Consider the following 16,957-nt stretch of genomic DNA (forward strand, 5'->3'; position numbering starts at 1 on the left):
AACTGTTTGATATGATGTTAATGAGCTCCAGTTATCACTTACAGGCATGAAGGATAGCAAAAAGCTCATTTTTCTGGGTAGAATCCTAAGGGGTCTCTAATACCAGAACCTCTTTTGAGCACTCATGATAAATTGAGCCCTGGTGATTCTTAGTGGCATCAGTAAAAAACATTTGTGCCTTGCACAGGCTCATCAACAATTGTCTTACAACAATTGGGCTGTACCAGGATATGAGACAGCAAAGGAACGAGTAAGCATGTAGAACAAAGGCTTAATGTAGCCTATTGAGCACACATATGCTCATGGCCAATATGCTTGCATAATCACTTCTCTAGCTCCCAGTTCAAAAGGTAAATACTGTGGTGTTCTTTTTCTTTAAAATAATATAATAGTCCTCTCTGGGAGAGAGCAGGTTTCTTGGGGAGGTTTTCTGGAGGCAACCTTAGTTTCAGTTAAAAGTAATAATCACCCAAACGTAGCCAGGTGATAAAAGTTTAGATCTTTTATTGCTTCCTCCAAAATAGCCCAATTAGTTTTTCTTAGAGGCCTATCTTTCTGCTTGGTTCCAAGAGCTCCCTCCAAATGTTTCCAAATCAAAAGGTTTGTCCTTCAGCCTCCAGCCAGTCAGGTGGAAAATGGAATGAATCTCTCTTGCCTCCTTCACTTGGGGCTCAGCTAGCTTTCTGGAGAGCCTTTCAGACCAGTTTGGTCTCAGTGGGAAAAGTGCAGGAGCCCAGCCACCACAGTGGTATGAGATGAAGTAAATCTGGTTGCGCCTCCCAGAGAGGGCTTATGGGCTTCTGTATCTCCCAGAGTGCTCCTGGCTCTCAATTTCTCAGAGTGCTCCTGGCTCTCAATTTCCCAGAGTGCTCCTCTCTGACCCCTGACATTGTTCCAAAGTAACTAAGTTGAAGCTCTAAAAGCTTCAATATATATGCTCTCCTAAAAGTTGACTCCTCCTGAGGGAGGGATTAAGGGAGGTGTGAATTTGGATATCTCATACTAAACCCTGAAATCTCCCAAACATGTGAACTCCAATAAGTACTTAAATACTTCTTGCTTATATGAGCTCTCTAAAGGTGTGAACACAAGCATTGTATCAATTCCATTGAGTTAAGACTAGGATTTTAACACCTCCTTTGAGTTATCACCTTGTTTCAAGTTGAGTTAACACTAGGATTCCAAAAAAATACAGTAAGGATCTCTTCCCTGTTAAATGGGAAGCTCTCGTCACTGCCTCATGGGCAAGTTCACCCAGCATTTCAGTATGGTTTGGTAATACTTTTTATGGTCTTTTCATGTATACATATTCCAAAATTTTACTACCTTGATGTAATACTGTGAAAGGACTTTTTTGATCCACTGAAGAGACCTCTGCAGGACACATGGGGTCTCACCTCGCCATTTCAGATTTAGAAGCGAGAGCAATGATTTTATAAATTGTGTCCTTCACTGAGGAGGTCCATTTACTAGGGTAGTTTAGATCAGATTCTCCTTTCAAGATGTCATGTAAAGGCTGTATTGAAGAAACAACAATAGGGGGCAGAGCCCTTAACCATTGAATTTGTCCAACTAGTTTCTGAAATAAGTTCAGAGTATTCACCTTGTCTAATTGTAAGTTAGTTATCTGATTAGTAACTGATTAGTAATCCCCATGCAGAGCCCCAGGTAAATGATGGGATAGTTATGTTGGATCTTTTCTGGCTCTATCACCAATCCATGTTGAGCCTGACACAAAGTGAGGTTACAACACACCTCTTGGGGGAGAACTTTCCACTGGTAGCACAGATCAGGCCCTGCATTGTTCATGGAAGGAATGGTAAAAGCAAATCTTTTCTTCTCCTTAGGGGCCAGAGGGATGGAGGAGAAAAAATCTTGTATGTCTATTACTGTAACTGGCCAGCCGGTTGGTACTAGATTAGGAGATGGCGTGCCAGACTGCAGGGCCCCCATAGGTTCAATAGTAGCATTAACAGCTCTAAGGTCTACTAGCATTCTAAATTTCCTAGATTTTTTTCTTTATGATCATACAAGGCTATTCCATGGGCTGGATGTTGGTTCTATATGTCCAGCTTTCAACTATTGTACAATTTCATGTAAAGCTTGGGCTTTTTCCACTGGAAAGAGCCATTGGGGTACCCAAACTGGGGTGTTAGACTTCCACAATAATGGTATGGACATGTATGAAATACCCAATGACCCCAATTAAAAATCCTGTGGAGGTGGTATATAAGCCAAGGCCTCATAGGCCTTCAATATATCTCTACTCCATAGATTGTACCTGAGACCTGAGACTACTAGGGGTCGGAATACCAGGTAATGTCTGCAAACTGCCAGGACAGGTCTTCTGCTGCAACCTATGCCTGGTGTGCACCTCGTTGACCCTCGCGGCATCTGCACAAACCTGCCATGAAGGGGGTCAGAAGAGCTATGAGATAACAAACCTATCAGCTCTAGTGTCAAGTAGCCCTTTAAATGTTTTTCCTTTTGTATATATATTGGCCCAAGGCTTGCTACACTCTATATGCTGCATCCAATTGAAGTTAAAATCTGACCAGTCTAAGAGAGGGAGTTATTAACTGTGTTATTAACTCACCCTTATCTAAAAATGCTGGCAAGTCATGTGGATTAGTCACCACAATTGGAGGTTGTTCTGTTATAATCACCATGGTATGGAGTATAATGGAGGTATAGAGTGTCAAGCTCACCACAAGTGCAGCTCTTAGTTTTGGGCCTAGCCCAATCACTGGTACTAAGATTGTATGTCCAGGGTTGATTTGGAAACTTCCCCCACTATGAAGGGGAAACCTGAATCACCAGGTAGAACCTGGAGGTACTCCTGCTGTAGTCCTGCCTGCGTTGCTGGAGAACACCTTTCCTCCATCTGTTAAGTTTGTTGCGGGCCCTCAAGGAGCCCCTCACCCCATTTCCCAACTTATTTTTGTGGTACTCCTTTGCATAATATCCTGGTTTATTACAATTATAGCATATCACTTTGGGTCAAGTTCCCCTGCCTGCTTGACAGCATTGCGTCAGCCTTTCCACACTGATAACATATCTTGATTTCCCTAGCCTTCATTTACATCTTTTTATCATCTCTTCTAGGCCATCAAAAGTAAGCATGGCCTTCTGGCAGTTAGAGTTAGCATTCTCCCCATGACAATTTCTGTATAAGGAGGCTGGAGGCTTTCCCTTTACCCATGGATCTCTCAACAATCACCTAAAATCAGGGAAAAGTTCATCTGGGTCCCATTTAACGTTTGTCATTGAGGAACTCTGCTTTCCAGAAGCTTGAATTTTGCTAAATGCTTGTTGAGCACATTGGGATACAGCCAAATACACTGCTGCATAATATTGCGTTTGATCCTCATTTCTTTCGTACCTTCCAGCTCCCAGTATTTTGTGGAAATCATCTTGAGGGGTATAGCTCTGCATGTTTTTTACAAAGTTTTTTGCCAAGTCTGCAAAAAGAATCATCCATTGTAGAGACTCCCCAGGTTTAAGGCAGACTTTAACAATAGTCTTCGGAGTTAGTATATTGCTGGAGGCTATGAGAGCCAGAAACTCCTTAACGTATGGAGAGTCAATCCTGTAGGTATTAACTGCTTCTTTCAGTTCCTTAAATTTCTTCCTCTCTAAAGGGGTCCACGTCCTTCCCTGTGGGCCATCAAACACGGGACAAGTGTCTAGCCAAATTTTTGCTTCCTGGTCTCCGTCCCCTTCATTAGTGCCTTCTGTAACATACGTGCTAAATCTGTCTGTGGGTCTCCAAAACCTCCACAAGGGGGTGCATATGGAGCAGAAGAGAAACCTTCCTCCTCAGGGAAAGTGGGGAATGGGGAAGTAGGCCACTCCTTGGAGGCGGAGGCAAACTTCCCTCTATTTGCTTTCTCCTCCCTCCTCTTATCCCTCCTCCTCCTGTGGCCCTGCCTTTTTTCTTAATATCATTCTTCCCTCTGTTTACTTCCTTCTTCCTCATCTTATACCTGCCTCCTCCTGATTCGTCAGATCAACTTCCTGTTTCTTCCCCACAGCGTTTTCCTGTATTGTCACATCCACTTCCTGCTCCTTCATGTTTACTTCCTGATTCTTCCCTGGCTAACTTCTGCCTGCTCCATTTTGTAGAAGCAGCTGGTCTGGATGAAAGCCGGTTTACGACCCTCAGTTGTTTTATCACTCTCCATTTGAACTTCATTATTTACTTTTAAGGGATTGCAGCTTGCACCTCTTAAAAGTGCTTCTAATCACTTGGTAAATTAGGTGCTGCCATTCTGGGATGACTCCAAATGTTTCATTATCATAGGAAGCTATCTGATTACATACTACCTCCCACTTATTTAAATCTAGCCCTTTATACTACATCATCTGGCAGCAAAGTTGTATAGTGTTCACAAATGCTTGGGCTGTTTTAAAATCAGTTTCCAATCCTGCTTGCTTTACTATTCTATAAACTTCTTCCCCCAGCACCTCCTGATCCGGGAGGCTCAACAAAAGCCTGTTCCATCTTCCTTCCCAGACCAACTATCAGTCTCAGGATCTCGTCTCCCTTCCCATGGTCGGACTAGCCAGCTCATGGGGTCTCTGGCCTCTATCCTTAGCTCCATGCTTGGACTGCCACTTGTGCTGGACTGTCCAAGCACACTTCATCCTAAATAGAGCAGGCTGCCAGAGTCATATTTACCTGCCCTCAGTGCCCCTACTGGTTACACACAGAGGTGAACCAATTGGGAGGTGCAAACAGTCTGTCTTTTTTCAGACACCATCTCAGCAGGGGTAGCAGGAAGCAAGAGAGGGAGTTCCTCAGAGCTGTCTATTTATGCTTCCTCTCTTCCCACATTATCTGTGCCCAACCCACTCAGCACTGCCATAGGTAGAAACCACAGAAGGGAAGTAAGAGAACACACCCCTCGCCTCAAGGAACCTATAAAGTTCCTATAACTCCTTCAGAGTACAACCTCCCATCTCAGAGGCCATTCCCCTTTTTATATTTCCTGGGCACACCCTGTCCAAGGTGACATGGTATACAGGCTATGTGGCATATCTCAGACAGAAAAATTCCCTTCATTAATTTTACTTCCATTTACTTAAGTGCAATAAAACTTCATGGATGTACCTTCACAGCAAACACTGGGGTTTAATAGACTATGGCATTATATAGGATATGAGAATGACAAAGGTTAAAGTATGCAGCGTATAGGACCTATATCATACTAGGGCTCCTCAAACTTTTTAAATAGGGGGCCAGTTCACTATCCCTCAGACTGTTGGAGGGCCGGACTATAGTAAAAACAAAAACTTTGTTTTGTGGGCCTTTAAATAAAGAAACTTCATATCCCTGGGTGAGGGGGATAAATGTCCTCAGCTGCTGCATCTGGGGTAGGCCATAGTTTGAGGATCTTATACAAGCTAATCATTTGCATTCAATAAAAGTGGTGATCCCAATGCAAGATGTTTTTTCCTTTCTCATAGATATTTTCCTTCCATTTGTAAAAAGCTAATAATGATGCTATTAACAATTAATGACAGTGATTTATCTTTTCCTTGATACAGATTAATTATGTAATTATTTCATTATTGCTGTATAGACTATATGTTTAATTCAAAAAGAAATTAGCAAAGTCCTAAGAGAGAGTAGCCCCCTTTATCCAGCTTTCTATCATTGACACACTAATTCTATGACCCAGAAGAGTGGTTTCCAACTGACCAACAGATTATCTTACAGTTAGCAATGAAATGGAGTGGTCTATTCACTATTGTCTCTGGAATTTGATCTGTGAGACTATCCTGAGGCCAGAACCTATCTGACTGAGAAGTAGTCTATTCAGGCAGACTGGGCATCAGAGTTTCCTGAGGCAGACTCCAAAGTCAAAAGATTTAGGACTACTGACTATTGTCAGAACAGAAGTCCCCTAAAATCAGGGGACCACAAAATCATATTACTTCAGAACCAAGAGAACATTGTACACAGCAACAAGATTATATGATGATCAATTCTGATGGATGTTGTTCTTTTCAACAATGAGGTGATGCAGGCCAGTTTCAATGCACTTGTGATAGAGAGAGCCATCTGCACCTAGAGAAGAGGATTGTGTGGACTGAGTGTGGTTCATAACATAATATTTTCACTTTGTTGTTGTTGTTTGCTTGCATTTTCTTTTCTTTTCACTTTTTTCCTTTTTAATCTAATTTTTCTTGTGCAGCATAACTGGAAATATGTATAGAAGAATTGTACATGTTTAACATATGTTGGATTAGTTTTTGAATAAAAGAGGTGGGGGGAAAGGAGGAAGAAAAAAATTTGGACAACGTTTTGCAAGGGTGAATGTTGAAAACTGAATATATTTTGAAAATAAAAAGCTTTTAAAAATGTATCACAAAAAATAAAAAATTTAAAAAGTGTATTATAAGTGAGAGATAATGAATGCAATTATATTCTTATAGAGGGATTTGCCCAAATTGGCAGTCTTTTCAGGAAAAGAAACACTTCCTTCTAGGGAGGTGCCTGAGGACCACTTCTGAGATGGATTCTACCTGCAGATTCAGTAGGTTTCTGATTTGAAAAAGGAATTGATGGAAAGTCTTTGAAGAGAAATATATGAGCTGATGCAGGGTTATAAGTCTATGCAGCCTGATATAATAGCAAGAATATCTATAAAATCGAGAAAGTCATTTTGATGAGAGTTTTACTCTGCTTGATCTGAGTCAGCCCTGTAAAATTATGTAAAATCACCAACAAAATGTCTCCTTTGATCTACAAACCCAAATGATCTTGCATCTTTTTGTAGCAAGATAAGCTTTCTTGGAGGAAGTCACGACCCCTGGCAAGATTTCACATCCACTCTGGACTCCCCTTAGACTCATGAATAAAATGGGTCTTTAGAAAATGACTCTTTGCAGATCACTTCTCTCTTGAGAATGATATGCCCTCCAAGAGAATCTCTCTTGGTGTCAATAAAGCTTTTTACCATAGCCTTTGGATTTAGTCCTAGCCAGAGCCAACACCCTGGAGAATGCTGAATCTCACCCATTCCTGCCTTTTCTTCAGTACCCTCAGCCCTGGTCAGTTTCAGTGATGGGGGAGGAAGGACTTCACAGAAAGTGCAGACTAAATTTAGCTACTGTATTATTCAGTGCAACCACATTTGTGATTCCGGTAGATAACCAAGTTATAGAAATTAGTGTGCAAAAGAGCAGTAGTATCTGAGGAGGAGGATATTGTCATCATGTTGTGGAGAGAAAAGATATGACATACAGACTAAATATGCAGGTAGCCCTTAATATTTTTGAGACATACCTGATACCACTATATTTCCACGTCAATAAGCATAGAACTACTATATTTCTACCTGTCAAAAAGCATAGAAATTTTACTTTGGCTCCCATTACCTGAAGGCTAGATATGTTATATCAACACTCCTGCATGGTTTTCTCATATCCTTACAGGGAAATAAGGATAGTTAATCTCTTTTAAGATTTAATTTATTTAAAGATTTAAGATTTAAGATGCCGTTAATGTGTTTTTTACAAGTTAGGGAGTCCCTAGAACCCTAGGTCTACTTAACTACTTAGTGGTCGGATTAGCATTTACAAAGGAATAGTTATTTTAAATTTTTAAATTTTTGCAAGAGCAAACACACAAAAGTCCCTTCCTCTAATACCTAGAAACCTAAGACTTCTTCTTATCACATCTTGCTCTTAGGAACAGAGAGGGCTTATAGTTCATGGTTTAATTCAGTTACGGTACAGTCCAGGGCCACCAAGTTCCAGGTCCAACCCCCTCATAGACTTTCATGTTGGAACCTTGGTACCACCACCAAAATGTGATGATCTTTTTCTTCTCAAAATGCAGCCAGGTGATAAAAGTTCAGATATTTTATTTTCTCCAATATAGCCCGGTTAGCTTAGAGCCCTCCAAATATCTCCAAATCCAAGGGTTTTGTCCTTCAGCCTCTGCCTTTGCTTTCTTCAGCCTCCAACCAGCACAGAGATGGAATGAATCTCTTGTTTCCTTCACTTGGGGCTCAGCTAGCTTTCTGGTGAGTCTTTCAGACCAGCTTGGTCTCAGTGGGGGAAGTGCAGGAGCCCAGCCACCAACTACAGTGGTGTGAGATGAAGATGAATCTGGTTGTCCACTGAACTCTCCACTCGTAGCTTTATCCTCTGAAAACTCTTCTTCTGCCACCAGCCAGCCTTCTGGGCTGGCCACAATATCTAGCCTCGAATCTTGGTTCAAAGGTGATTATGGTTTGAATTCCCGGGTCCAGGATCTCCAGCACCTATCTCAATTAAAATTCTACCTTCTACAAGAAGTCTTTTTAAATCCCTTATAACGCTAGTGTTTTCTTTCTGTTTATTTTTTTTTTTCTAATTTAGCCTACATTGTTTGTTTGTACATAAAATTTTGCATTTTGTCTACCCTATAGATTGTAAACTCCTTGAGAATAGGAAGTGTTTTAGCCTTTGCATTTCCAAGCTTAGCACAATGCCTGGCAAATAGTAGATGCTTAATAAATGTTTGTTGATTTTATTTGATTTGTTCTGAAGCTGTCAATGAACAAATGTTAGCTTTACAGGTCCTCTATTAAATATTTGGATCAAATAGTATATCAGCAAGGAGTGAACCTTGATTCAGAAAAAATAATGAAATTAAAATGTCCAAAGAATCTGTGAAATTTTAGAACTTTTCTTGGATTTAGCGATTACTATCATATCCTGCTTTTTAAAAATAATACTTTATTTTCCCCCCCCGTTACGTTAGACATTTTTAACATTTATTTTTTTTTAATTTTGAATTCAAGATTTTTTCTCTCCCTCCTGAGACCTGAGACACTAAGCAATTAGATATGAAGTATACATATTCAATCATGCAAAATATATTTCCAGATTAGTCATGATAGAAGGGGGGGGAAGGGGGAAGGACACACACAAAAATATAGAGAGTAAAAATTAGTATGCTCTGACCTACATTCAGACTTCAACAGTTCTTTCTCAGGAGGTGGACAGCATTTTTTCATCATGAATTCTTGGGAATTGTCTTGAATCACTGTATTGTTGAGAATAATTAGGTCATTCACAAATGATCATTGTACAATATTGCTATTACTACATTCAAAGTTTTTCTGGTTCTACTTGCTTCGCTTTGTATCAGTTTGCATAAGTCATTCCAGGGTTTTCTGAAACCTGTTCATCATTTCTTATAGAAGCGTGATACTCCATTATAATTATATACTATAACTTTTGTTAAGCTATTTCTCAATTGATGGGCATCACCTCAATTTCTTATTTTTTTAAATAATTATAACTTTTTATTGACATTACATATGCATGGGTAATTTTTTACAACATTATCCCTTGCACTCACTTTTGTTCCGATTTTTCCCTTCCCTCCCTCCACCCCTTCCCCTAGATGGCAAGCAGTCTTATACATATTAAATATGTCACAGTATATCCTAGATACAATATGTGTGTGCAGAACTGAACAGTTGTCTTGTTGCACAAGAAAAATTGGATTCAGAAGGTAAAAATAACCTAGGAAGAAAAACAAAAATGCAAACAGTTTACACTCATTTCTCAGTGTTCCTTCTCTGGGTGTAGCTGATTCTGTCCGTCATTGATCAATTGGAACTGAATTAGATCTTCTCTTTGTTGAAGATATCCACTTCTAACAGAATACATCCTCATGCAGTATTGTTGTTGCCGCGTATAATGATCTTCTGGCTCTGCTCATTTCATTCAGCATCAATTCATGTAAGCCTCTCCAAACCTCTCTGTATTCATCCTGCTGGTCATTTACTACAGAACAATAATATTCCATTACATTCATATACCACAATTTACCCAGCCATTCTCCAACTGATGGGCATCCATTCATTCTCCAATTTCTAGCTACTACAAAAAGGGCTGCCACAAACATTTTGGCACATACAAGTCCCTTTCTCTTCTTTAAGATCTCTTTGGGATATAAGCCCAGTAGTAGCACTGCTGGATCAAAGGGAATGCACAGTTTGATAATCTCTTCCAGATTGTTCTCCAGAATGGCTGCATTAATTTACAACTCCGCCAACAATGCATCAATGTCCCAGTTTTCCTGCATCCCCTCCAACATTCATCATTATTTTTTCCGTCATCTTAGCCAATCTGACAGGCATCACCTCAATTTCTGATTGAAGTGTGATTATCATCACAAAAAGAGAAGCCACCAATATTTTAGTACAAATAGATCCTTTCTCCTGCCCCCCCCCATTTTTTGAGGAAACAGTGGTTTATTTTGCTAATCAAGTGGCCAGATTGTTGAATTATAAGACCCCAACAAAGGTTGCATCTAAATGTTTTTGCTGAACAATAAGGCAAGATCTTGTACCTTGCATATTTCAGTTAAGAAGCACATTTGTTTCTCCTGTGGTCTCCACTTGCCAAATGCTCACAAGCACAACAGTTTAAGATCAAAAGAACTCTCACTTCCATTGCAACAACTATAGGCACTGCTTTAAAGAAAGATCCATCCATTAAAACTTTTCTATTGTGGTTGACCAAGGAGTCCTGCTTTGGCAGCCAAAGTTTCATTCTGTTGAATATATTCTTGAAATCTCAAGGATATTCTTTGTGTCATTTAAAAATATTTTTGTAGGCAGTGTTCTGAGCAGATAGACTCTTCTTATTTGACCTCTCTTATAGTGAAGTCTTTAACACAATCCAGAAAATAGGTTTGTGTAAGTTTATTGTAAGTTCTAAGAAATTCTTTAAACTTTAATCTGATCAGCTTCTGATATTTATGCAGTCATGTTCTTTTGATATGTTGATCTGTCATCTGCAGGATCAAGCATTTTTCTCACAGACCCCTGGTTGAGCAGCAGAGCTTAGGATCCAGACCCGAGATCTCAATCTCCATGTTACTAGCTTTCATCAGGTCAGCGCCCCCCACTTATTTTTAAAATTTCTTTGGAATACAGACCTAGTAGTGATATTGCTAGATCAAAGAGTATGCACAGTTTTCTAGCCTTTTTGGGCATAGTTCCAAATTGCTCTCCATAGTAGTTAAATCAGTTCACAATTCATGAACAGTGCATGAGTATCCTAATTTTTCCACATCCTCTCCAATATTTCTAATTTTCATTTCCTAAATTTTTTCCATTCTTCTTTCATATTAGCCAATCTGACAAGTGTAAGTGGTACCTAAGAATTGTTTTAGAGAGGCAGAGTCAATATGGCAGAGTAAAGGAACTTGCCCAACCTCTGCCCCAAACTGCATTTTTCCATTCAGACAACTTAGAAAATCAGCAGAAAAGGTCTGTGAAATCAGAGTGGGATTCCAGCATGCAATCCTGGTGCAGGATGTGCAGCCAAGCCCCCTTCCCTGCCCCAGCAAAGCAGGTGTTTTAGCACACTAGCTCTTACAGATACAGTGAAGTGGGATGCTCCTAACAACTCCAGGGCAGAAAAGGGGTCTTGTGGTCAAGTTCCTAGAAGAATCTCTGAAAACATCTCCACAAAAATCTTGAAACTTAGGACAGTGCACTTTCCATCCTAAAAAAACAGAGCCCTATTTTAACAAAGAGTTAAAAGCCAAGTAATAGGCTAGGAAAATGAACAAACAACAGAAGTATTTGACCATAGAAAGTTACTGTGGTGACAAACACACAATGAGAAGAAGACAACAAACTCAAAGATCCTATATTCAAAGCCTCCAAGAAAAATAAAAATTGATCTCAGGTTTAATGAGCTCTTTTGGAAGAGCTCAAAAAGGATTTTAAAAATTAAATAAGAGAGAGGAAAAATTAGAGAAAGAATTGAGAGTGGTGCAAAAGGAAATATAAAAAGCTATTGAGAAGAATGCCTTAAAAAACAAAATTGGCCAAATGGGAGAGGAGGTCCAAAAGCTCACTGAGGAAAATAATTTCTTAAAAATTAGAAGTCAGTGGCTAAGATGACAGGAAAATATAATGATGAATGTTAGAGGAGATGTGGGAAAACTAGGACACTAATACATTGTTGATGGAACTGCGAACAGATTCAACCATTCTGGAGAGCAATTTGGAACTACGCTTAAAAAGTTACCAAACTTTGCATTCCTCTTGAGCCAGCAGTATTTCTATGGGGCTTACATCCCCCAAAAAAATCATAAAGGAGGGAAAGGGGAAAGGGACCCACGTGTGCAAAAATGTTGGTGGCAGCCATTTTTGTAGTGGCAAGAAATTGGAAACTGAATGGATGCCCATCAGTTGGAGAATGAATGAATAAATTATGGTATATGAATATTATGGAATATTATTCTGTAAGAAATGACCAACAGGATGATTTCAAAGAGGCCTGGAGAGATTTACATGAACTGATAAGTGAAATGAGCAGAACCAGGAGATCATTATACATAGCAACAAGATTATACAACAATCAATTCTGATGAACATAATTCTCTTCAACAATGAGATGATTCAAATCAGTTCCAACTGTCCCGTGATGAAGAGAGCCATCTACACCCAGAGAGAGGACTGTGAGAACTGAGTGTGGCTCACAACATAGCATTTTCATTCTTTTTGTTGTTGTTTGCTTGCATTTTATTTTGCTTCACTTTTTCTCTTGTGTGGCATAATTGTACAAATAGGTATGTATATATTGGATTTAACATATATTTCTATCATCTTTAACGTATTTTGGATTACTTGCCATCTAGGGGAGGGTGTGGGGGAAAAGAGTTCGAGAAATTGGAACACAGGGTTTTGCAAGGGATAGTGTTGAAGAATTGTCCATGCATATGCTTTGAAAAATAAAAAGCTTTAATAAAAAAATTTAGAACTGAGTAAATAGAAGCTAATGTAATGACTTTATGAGAAATCAAGATATAATAAAGCAAAACCAAAAAAAAGAAAAAAGAAAAAAGAAAAAACGGGGGAAAATGTGAAATATCTCTTTGGAAAAACTATTGACCTGGAAAAAAGATCCAGAAGAGATAATTTTAAAATTATTGGTCTGCTTGAAAATTATGATCAGAAAAAGAGCTTGAATAAAATCTTTTAAGAAATTATCAAGGAAAATTGTCCTGGTGTTCTAGAATGAGACAGTAAAAATAGAAATTGAAAGAATCCATCAAATATGTCCTGAAAGAGATCGCAAATTGAAAATTTCCAGGAATATTATGGCCAAATTCTGGAACTGCCAGATCAAGGAGAAAATATTGCAAGCATTCAGAAAGAATTCATTCAAATATAGTAGAGTAACAGTCAAGATAACACAAGATTTAGCAGCTTCTACATTAAAATATCAGAGAGCTTGGAATGTGATATTCTGGAGAGCAATGGAGCTAAGATTACAACCAAGAATCACTCAGAAAAATTGAGTAAAATCATTCAGGGGGAAAAAAGGTGGAAATTCAATGAAATAGAGGATTTTCAAGCATTTGTGATGAAAAGAACAGAACTGAATAGAAAATTTGATTTTCAAATACAGGCTTTGGGTGAAGCATAAAGAGATAATCAGGAAAGTAATAAGGGACTTAATAAGGTTTATCTGTTTACATCCTTATTTGGGAGGATACTTTTAACTCATTAGAACTTTCCCATTATTATGGCAGTTAAGAGTATATAGAGGGCACAGATGTGAATTGAATATGAAAGGATAATATCTAAAAAAAATGAAATTAAGGGATGAAAGATGTATGTACTGGAAGAAAGAGAAAGGGAGAAATGGAATGGTGTAAATATCTGTCATTAAAAAAAGAAGCAAGAAAAAGTTTTTACAGTGGAGAGTAAGATGGGGAGGGGAGGGGAAACGAGTAATTTTACTTTCATCAGAATTGGCTCAAAGAAAAAATAATATACACACTCAATATGGGTATAGAAACCTATCTTACCCTGCAAGAAAATAGGAGGGGAATGGAAAATGGGAGAGAAGGATGGTGATAAAAGAGAACGTGTATTTGGGGAGGGAGTGGTCAGTAACAAAACACTTTTGAGGACACAAGGTGAAAGGAAAGAATAGAATAAATGGGAGGAAATACAGTTAGCAATAATAACTGTAAAAAGAATTTTGAAGCATTTTCTGATAAGGCCTCATTTCTCAAACACACAGGGAACTGAGTCAAATTTATAAAAATTAAAAGCAATATTCCAATTGATAAATGATCAAAAGATATGATCTATGACTAAAGGTCTGTAAATTCATGTGTATCATTTGATCTAATGATACTACTATTAGGCATGAATCCCAAAAGAAAATTTTAAAAATGGAAAAGAACCTATATGTACAAAAATATTTATAGCAGCTTGCTTCTTGGGGAAAAAAAAAGGAAATTGAGGGAATTTCTATCAATTGGGGAATGACTGAATAAATTGTGGTATATGATTGTGATAGAATGTTATTGTTCAAATATACTATATACAAAGTAATAGCAATGTTCTAGGATGATCAGCTATAAATGACTTTGCTATTCTCAGTGATCCATGACTACTCTGAAGGACTTATAAAGAAAAATCGTATCCATACTTAAAGAAGGAACTGTTTGCGTCTGAATACAAATTGAAGCATTCTCTACCCTTCTCCCTCCCCTTACTTCCTCTCTTCCTTCCTCTTCCCTTCCCCCTCCCCTGTTCTTTTCCCTCCCTCTCTCCTTCCCTCTCCCTTCCCCTCCACCTCTCCCTCTGTCCCCTCCTTCCTTCTCTCTCTCTCTCTCTCTCTCTTTCTCTCTCTCTCGCTCCCCCTTCCTCCTTCCTTGTTTCTCTCTCTTATTTGATTTTTCTAGAGGATAATTTTAGGATAAGAGATCTATTTTTCTTTTACAACATGACTTTTATGGAAATATTTTACATAACTTCACATGTGATTTCTTAATTGGGACTGGGAGTGAGGATAAAGGAAACAATCTGGAAATCAAAAGTTTTAAAAACAAATGTTTAAAAATGTTTTAAATGTAATTAGGGAAAATATTAAGTAAATATAAAAAATTTAAAAGATTAAATAACAAAAATGAAAAAAAAAGTGATTTAGAGTATTTTTCCACATGCCTATAAATAGTTTTGATTTCTTCATCTAAAAACTGCCTGTTCATATTCTTTTATCATTTATCAATTGGACAATAACTCATATACTTATAAATGTGATTCAATTTTCTATATATATATATTGAGAAATGTGGCATTTAGCAGAGACAATTATTGTAAAAATTATTTTCCAGCTTTCTGCTTTCCTTCTAATGTTGGTTGCATTAGTTTTGTTTGCATAAAACTTTTTTAATTTAATGTAATCAAAATTATCCATTTTACATCTCACAATACTATTTCTTATTTGGCCATAAATTCTTCTCAATCCATAGATCTTCCAGGCTAAGCATTCCTTGATTTCTTAATTTGTTTATGGTGTCATCTTTTATGTCTAAATCATGCACCCATTTTGATTTTATCATGATATGTGATATGAGATATTGTTTTATACCTAGTTTCTGCCTCATTATTTTCTAGTTTTCCCAGCAGTTTTTGTCAAATAATGAGTTCTTGTCACTCAGGTCTTTGGGTCTATCAAACACTAGACTGACATGATTGATTAATATTGAGTCTTGTGTAGCTAATATATTGCACTGATTCACCACTCTGTTTCATAGCCAGAACCAGATAGTTTTAATGAGTATCACTTTATAATACAGTCTGAAATCTGTTTGGCTAGACATCTTCCTTCCCTTTTTTTTTTTTTTTTTTTTTTTTTTTTTTTTTTTGTTGTTGTTGTTGTTGTTGTTGCTATTTTTGACTTTTTGTTCTTCCAGATTAATTTTGTTATGATTTTTTTCTAGATCTATAATTTTTTTTGGTAATTTGATTGGTATAGCTGTGAATAAGTAAAATAATTTAAGTAGAATTGTCATGTTTATTATATTGATACAGCATACTCATGAGTGAATATTTTTTTCCTGTTGTTTAGATCTGATTTTGTATGAAAAGGATTTTGTAATGGGTTCATCTTGGCAGGTAGACTCCCAAGTATTTTATATCATTTACAGTTATTTTAAAAAGGATTTTCTCTTTTTATTTCATGCTGTTGGACTCTGTTGGTATTATATAGAAATGCTGTTGATTTATGAGAATTTATTTTATATATTGCAACTTTGCTAAAAACCAAAAACAAACCCAAACTATTGATCATTTAAACTACTTTTTCAGTTTTCTAGAATTTTCTAAGTATATCATCTGCTTTATTTCCACATTACTTATTCTAATTCTTTCCATTTTTTTTCTTCCTTTGCTATAGCTAACATTTCTCATACAATGTTTAAAAATAGTGGTGATAATAGGCATCTTTGCTTCATTTTGATCTTATTGGGAAGGTTTTTTTTTTTTAACTTATCCCCATTACAGATAATGCTTGCTAATGGTTTTAGATAGATACTATTTATCATTTTAAAGCAAGCTCCATTTATTTCCATGTGTTCTAGTATTTTCATGAGGAATGGGTGCTGTATTTGGTCAAAGGCTTTTTCTGCATCTATTGATATAATTGTATAATTTCTATTGTTTTTTTACTGATATGTTCAAATATACTAACGATTTTCTGAACATTAAATTGTCTCTGTTGATTCTTGGTGGTCATAGTACAAGATCCTTGTAATATGTTGCTATAATCTCCTTGCTAATATTTGATTTGAATTTTTTTCGCATCAATATTCACTTGAGAAATTGGTCTATAATTTTCTTTCTGTTTTGGCTCTTCCTGGTTTAGGTATCACCACCATACTTGTGTCAAAAAAGGAATTTGGTAGGAATCCTTCTTTGCCTTTTTCCCAAATAGTTTGTATAGTATTGGAATTAATTGTTCTTTAAATGTTTGGTAGAATATTTTTGTGAGTCCTTTGGCCCTGATTATATTTTTCTTAGGGAGTTCATTGATGGTTTGTCCAATTTCTTTTTCTTAGAATTATTTAAGTATTCTATTTCCTCCTATTAATCTGGGCAATTTGTTGTTGTTTGTTGTATTTGTAAAT

At 37.3% G+C, this 16,957-nt stretch overlaps 1 pseudogene; it reads right to left on the reverse strand.

Moving 5' to 3' along the window:
• Positions 1 to 10,516: 10,516 nt before the first annotated feature.
• Positions 10,517 to 10,781, reverse strand: LOC127560835 (mitochondrial import inner membrane translocase subunit Tim9-like; annotated as a pseudogene).
• Positions 10,782 to 16,957: the final 6,176 nt, after the last annotated feature.

The sequence above is a fragment of the Antechinus flavipes genome, chromosome 4 (assembly GCF_016432865.1).
Source record: "Antechinus flavipes isolate AdamAnt ecotype Samford, QLD, Australia chromosome 4, AdamAnt_v2, whole genome shotgun sequence".
Lineage (NCBI taxonomy): Eukaryota > Metazoa > Chordata > Mammalia > Dasyuromorphia > Dasyuridae > Antechinus > Antechinus flavipes.